Consider the following 6,188-nt stretch of genomic DNA (forward strand, 5'->3'; position numbering starts at 1 on the left):
GAGCGAGAGAGAGAGACGGGGTCGAGCGAGCGAGAGAGAGAGAGAGATGGGGTCGAGTGAGAGAGAAAGAGAGAGACGGGGTCGAGCGAGAGAGAGAGAGACGGGGTCGAGTGTGAGAGAGAGAGACGGGGTCGAGTGTGAGGGAGAGAGACAGACGGGGACGAGCGAGAGAGAGAGAGACGGGGTCGAGCGAGAGAGAGAGAGAGACGGGTTCGAGTGAGAGAGAGAGACGGGGTCGAGCGAGAGAGAGAGAGACGGGGTCGAGCGAGAGAGAGAGAGACGGGGTCGAGTGTGAGAGAGAGAGACAACGGGGTCGAGCGAGAGAGAGAGAGAGACGGGGTCGTGTGTGAAAGAGAGAGAGAGACGGGGTCGAGTGAGAGGGAAAGAGACGGGGTCGAGCGTGAGAGAGAGAGAGAGACGGGGTCGAGAGAGAGAGAGAGAGAGACGGGGTCGAGCGTGAGAGAGAGAGACGGGGTCGAGCGTGAGAGAGAGAGAGAGATGGGGTCGAGAGAGAGAGATAGGGGTTGAGAGAGAGAGAGACGGGGTCGAGCGAGAGAGAGAGACGGGGTCGAGTGTGAGAGAGAGAGACAACGGGGTCGAGCGAGAGAGAGAGAGAGACGGGGACGTGTGTGAAAGAGAGAGAGAGACGGGGTCGAGTGAGAGAGAGAGAGACGGGGTCGAGCGTGAGAGAGAGAGAGAGACGGGGTCGAGCGAGAGAGAGAGAGAGACGGGGTCGAGCGTGAGAGAGAGAGACGGGGTCGGGCGAGCGTGAGAGAGAGAGAGAGATGGGGTCGAGAGAGAGAGATAGGGGTTGAGAGAGAGAGAGACGGGGTCGAGCGAGAGAGAGAGAGACGGGGTCGAGTGAGAGAGAGAGAGAGAGACGGGGTCGAGCGAGAGAGAGAGACGGATGTGGTCGAGAGAGAGAGAGACGGGGTCGAGTGAGAGAGAGAGAGAGAGACGGGGTCGAGTGTGAGAGAGAGAGAGAGACGGGGTCGAGCGAGAGAGAGAGAAACGGGGTCGAGCGAGAGAGAGAGTGACGGGGTCGAGTGTGAGAGCGAGACGGGGTCGAGCGAGAGAGAGAGAGACGGGTTCGAGTGTGAGAGAGAGAGAGAGACGGGGTCGAGCGAGAGAGAGAGAGACGGGGTCGAGCGAGAGAGAGACAGGGTCGAGTGAGAGAGAGACGGGGTCGAGTGGGAGAGAGACGGGGTCGAGTGAGAGAGAGATGGGGTTGAGCGAGAGAGAGAGAGACGGGGTCGAGCGAGAGAGAGAGAGGGATGTGGTCGAGAGAGAGACGGGGTCGAGTGAGAGAGAGAGAGAGAGACGGGGTCGAGAGAGAGAGAGAGACGGGGTCGAGCGAGAGAGAGAGAGAGATGGGTTCGAGGGAGAGAGAGAGAGAGACGATTTCGAGCGAGAGAGAGATAGACGGGGTCGAGGGAGAGAGAGAGAGAGACGGGGTCGAGGGAGAGAGAGAGAGAGACGAGTTCGAGCGAGAGAGAGATAGACGGGGTCGAGCGAGAGAGAGAGTGAGACGGGGTCGAGCGAGAGAGAGAGAGAGACGGGGTCGAGTGAGAGAGAGAGAGACGGGGTCGAGTGTGAGAGAGAGAGACAGACGACGTCGAGCGAAGGAGAGAGAGACGGGGTCGAGTGAGAGAGAGAGAGAGAGAGACGGGGTCGAGCGAGAGAGAGAGAGAGAGACGGGGTCGAGCGAGAGAGAGAGAGAGACGGGGTCGAGGGAGAGAGAAGAGAGACGGGGTGGATCGAGAGAGAGACGGGGTCGAGCGAGAGAGAGAGAGACGGGGTTGAGTGTGAGAGAGAGACGGGGTCGAGTGTGAGAGAGAGAGAAGGGGTCGAGTGTGAGAAAGAGAGAGAGACGGGGTCGAGCGAGAGAGAGAGAGACGGGGTCGAGCGAGAGAGAGACGGGGTCGAGTGTGAGAGAGAGAGACGGGGTCGAGCGAGAGAGAGAGAGAGAGACGGGGTCGAGCGAGAGAGAGAGAGACGGGGTCGTGTGTGAAAGAGAGAGAGAGATGGGGTCGAGTGAGAGAGAGAGAGAGACGGGGTCGAGCGAGAGAGAGAGAGAGACGGGGTCGAGCGTGAGAGAGAGAGACGGGGTCGTGTGTGAGAGAGAGAGAGAGACGGGGTCGAGAGAGAGAGATGGGGTTGAGAGAGAGAGAGACGGGGTCGAGCGAGAGAGGGAGAGACGGGGTCGAGTGATAGAGAGAGAGAGATGGACGGGCTCGAGCAAGCGAGAGAGAGAGACGGGGTCGAGTGAGAGAGAGACGGGGTCGAGAGAGAGAGATGGGGTAGAGAGAGAGACGGGGTCGAGTGAGAGAGAGAGAGAGACGGGGTCTAGCGACAGAGAGAGAGACGGGGTCGTGCGAGAGAGAGAGAGAGAGACGGGGTCAAGCGAGAGAGAGAGAGACGGGGTCGAGCGAGAGAGAGAGAGAGAGAAGGGGTTGAGTGAGAGAGAGAGAGACGGGGTCGAGTGAGAGAGAGAGAGATGGGGTCGAGTGAGAGAGAGAGAGAGACGGGGTCGAGTGAGAGAGAGAGAGATGGGGTCGAGCGAGAGAGAGAGCGAGAGAGACGGGGTCGAGCGAGAGAGAGAGAGATGGTGTCGAGTGAGAGAGAGAGACGGGGTCGAGTGTGAGAGAGAGAGAGAGAGAGAGAGACGGGGTCGAGTGAGAGAGAGAGAGATGGGGTCGAGTGAGAGAGAGAGAGAGACGGGGTCGAGTGAGAGAGAGAGAGATGGGGTCGAGCGAGAGAGAGAGCGAGAGAGACGGGGTCGAGCGAGAGAGAGAGAGATGGTGTCGAGTGAGAGAGAGAGACGGGGTCGAGTGTGAGAGAGAGAGAGAGAGAGAGAGACGGGGTCGAGTGAGAGAGAGAGAGAGAGACGGGGTCGAGCGAGAGAGAGAGAGGGACGGGGTCGAGAGAGAGAGATAGACAGGGTCGAGTGAGAGAGAGAGAGACGGGGTCGAGTGAGAGAGGGAGAGAAGGGGTCGAGTGAGAGAGAGAGAGAGAGACGGGGTAGAGTGAGAGAGAGAGAGAGAGACGGGGTCAAGCGAGAGAGAGAGAGACGGGGTCGTGTGTGAAAGAGAGAGAGAGACGGGGTCGAGTGAGAGAGAGAGAGACGGGGTCGTGCGAGAGAGAGAGAGAGACGGGGTCGAGAGAGAGAGATGGGGTTGAGAGAGAGAGAGACGGGGTCGAGCGAGAGAGAGAGAGACGGGGTCGAGTGAGAGTGAGAGAGAGAGAGCGACGGGGTCGAGCGAGAGAGAGACGGGGTCGAGAGAGAGAGAGAGAGAGACGGGGTCGAGCGAGAGAGAGACAGACGGGGTCGAGCGAGAGAGAGAGAGAGAGAGAGAGACGGGGTCAAGCAAGAGAGAGAGAGACGGGGTCGAGCGAGAGAGAGAGAGAGAGAGACGGGGTCGAGGGAGAGAGAGAGAGAGACGGGGTCGAGGGAGAGAGAGAGAGAGACGAGTTCGAGCGAGAGAGAGAGAGAGATAGACGGGGTCGAGGGAGAGAGAGAGAGAGACGGGGTCGAGGGAGAGAGAGACGGGGTCGAGGGAGAGAGAGAGAGATGGGGTCGAGCGAGAGAGAGAGTGAGACGGGGTTGAGCGAGAGAGATAGAGAGACGGGGTCGAGCGAGAGAGAGAGAGAGACGGGGTCGAGCGAGAGAGAGAGAGAGAGAGACGGGGTCGAGGGAGAGAGAGAGAGAGACGGGTTCGAGCGAAAGAGAATGAGTGACGGGGTCGAGGGAGAGAGAGAGAGAGACGGGGTCGAGCGAGACAGAGAGAGACGGGGTCGAGAGAGAGAGAGACGGGGTCGAGCGAGAGAGAGAGAGAGAGACGGAGTCGAGGGAGAGAGAGAGAGAGAAGGGATCGAGTGAGAGAGAGAGAGAAAGACGGGATCGAGAGAGAGAGAGACGGGGTCGAGCGAGAGAGAGAGACGGGGTCGAGCGACCGAGAGAGAGAGAGACGGGGTCGAGTGAGAGAGAAAGAGAGGGTGTCGAGCGAGAGAGAGAGAGAGGGACGGGGTCGAGTGAGAGAGAGAGAGAAAGACGGGGTCGAGAGAGAGAGAGACAGGGTCGAGCGAGCGAGAGAGAGAGAGAGACGGGGTCGAGGGAGAGAGAAGAGAGACGGGGTGGATCGAGAGAGAGACGGGGTCGAGCGAGAGAGAGAGAGACGGGGTCGAGTGTGAGAGAGAGAGACGGGGTCGAGTGTGAGAAAGAGAGAGAGAGACGGGGTCGAGCGAGAGAGAGAGAGGGATGGGGACGAGAGAGAGGGACCGGGTCGAGAGAGAGAGATAGACAGGGTCGAGTGAGAGAGAGAGAGACGGGGTAAAGTGAGAGAGTGAGAGAAGGGGTCGAGTGAGAGAAAGAGAGAGAGACGGGGTCGAGCGAGAAAGAGAGAGGGATGGGGTCGAGAGAGAGAGAGACGGGGTCGATTGAGAGAGAGAGAGAGACGGGGTCAAGCGAGAGAGAGAGACGGGGTCGAGTGAGAGAGAGAGAGACGGGGTCGAGCGTGAGAGCGAAGAGAGACGGGGTCGAGCCAGAGAGAGAGAGAAACGGGGTCGAGCGTGAGAGAGAGAGAGAGAGACACGGGGTCGAGCGAGAGAGAGAGAGAGAGACGGGGTCGAGAGAGAGAGATGGGGTTGAGAGAGAGAGAGACGGGGTCGAGCGAGAGAGGGAGAGACGGGGTCGAGTGATAGAGAGAGAGAGATGGACGGGCTCGAGCAAGCGAGAGAGAGATACGGGGTCGAGTGAGAGTGAGAGAGAGAGAGCGACGGGGTCGAGCGAGAGAGAGACGGGGTCGAGAGAGAGAGATGGGGTAGAGAGAGAGAGAGACGGGGTCGAGTGAGACAGAGAGAGAGACGGGGTCGAGCGAGAGAGAGACAGACAGGGTCGAGCGAGAGAGAGAGAGAGAGAGAGACGGAGTCAAGCGAGAGAGAGAGAGACGGGGTCGAGCGAGAGAGAGAGAGAGAGAAGGGCTCGAGGGAGAGAGAGAGAGAGACGGGGTCGAGGGAGAGAGAGAGAGAGACGAGTTCGAGTGAGAGAGAGAGAGATAGACGGGGTCGAGGGAGAGAGAGAGAGAGACGGGGTCGAGGGAGAGAGAGAGTGAGACGGGGTCAAGCGAGAGAGAGTGAGTCGGGGTCGAGCGAGAGAGAGAGAGAGAGACGGGGTCGAGCGAGAGAGAGAGAGAGACGGGGTCGAGCGAGAGAGAGACAGACGGGGTCGAGCGAGAGAGAGAGAGAGAGAGAGAGAGAGATAGACAAGGTCAAGCGAGAGAGAGAGAGACGGGGTCGAGCGAGAGAGAGAGAGAGAGACGGGGTCGAGCGAGAGAGAGAGAGAGAGAGACGGGGTCGAGGGAGAGAGAGAGAGAGACGGCTTCCAGCGAAAGAGAATGAGAGACGGGGTCGAGGGAGAGAGAGAGAGAGAGAGACGGAGTCGAGCGAGAGAGAGAGAGACGGGGTCGAGCGAGAGAGAGAGAGACGGGGTCGAGCGAGAGAGAGAGAGACGGGGTCGAGGGAGAGAGAGAGAGACGGGGTCGAGCGAGAGAGAGAGAGACGGGGTCGAGCGAGAGAGAGAGAGACGGGGTCGAGTGTGAGAGAGAGAGACAACGGGGTCGAGCGAGAGAGAGAGAGACGGGGTCGTGTGTGAAAGAGAGAGAGAGACGGGGTCGAGTGAGAGGGAGAGAGACGGGGTCGAGCGTGAGAGAGAGAGAGAGACGGGGTCGAGAGAGAGAGAGAGAGACGGGGTCGAGCGTGAGAGAGAGAGACGGGGTCGAGCGTGAGAGAGAGAGAGAGATGGGGTCGAGAGAGAGAGATAGGGGTTGAGAGAGAGAGAGACGGGGTCGAGCGAGAGAGAGAGACGGGGTCGAGTGTGAGAGAGAGAGACAACGGGGTCGAGCGAGAGAGAGAGAGAGACGGGGACGTGTGTGAAAGAGAGAGAGAGGGGTCGAGTGAGAGAGAGAGAAGACGGGGTCGAGCGTGAGAGAGAGAGAGAGACGGGGTCGTCGAGAGAGAGAGAGAGACGGGGTCGAGCGTGAGAGAGAGAGACGGGGTCGAGCGTGAGAGAGAGAGAGAGATGGGGTCGAGAGAGAGAGATGGGGTTGAGAGAGAGAGAGACGGGGTCGAGCGAGAGAGAGAGAGACGGGGTCGAGTGAGAGAGAGAGAGGAGAGACGGGGTCGAGCGAGAG

General features: G+C 60.0%; 1 long non-coding RNA gene across 1 annotated transcript; it reads left to right on the forward strand.

Moving 5' to 3' along the window:
• The first annotated feature begins 662 nt into the window (after positions 1 to 662).
• On the forward strand, positions 663 to 6,073 carry LOC144678599 (uncharacterized). The gene is made up of 3 exons (XR_013576140.1): positions 663 to 705; positions 5,700 to 5,772; positions 6,034 to 6,073. It is a non-coding gene; the product is annotated as an uncharacterized LOC144678599 (long non-coding RNA).
• The last annotated feature ends 115 nt before the right edge of the window (positions 6,074 to 6,188 follow it).

This window comes from Cetorhinus maximus, unplaced genomic scaffold (genome assembly GCF_964194155.1).
Source record: "Cetorhinus maximus unplaced genomic scaffold, sCetMax3.hap1.1 HAP1_SCAFFOLD_4791, whole genome shotgun sequence".
NCBI lineage: Eukaryota > Metazoa > Chordata > Chondrichthyes > Lamniformes > Cetorhinidae > Cetorhinus > Cetorhinus maximus.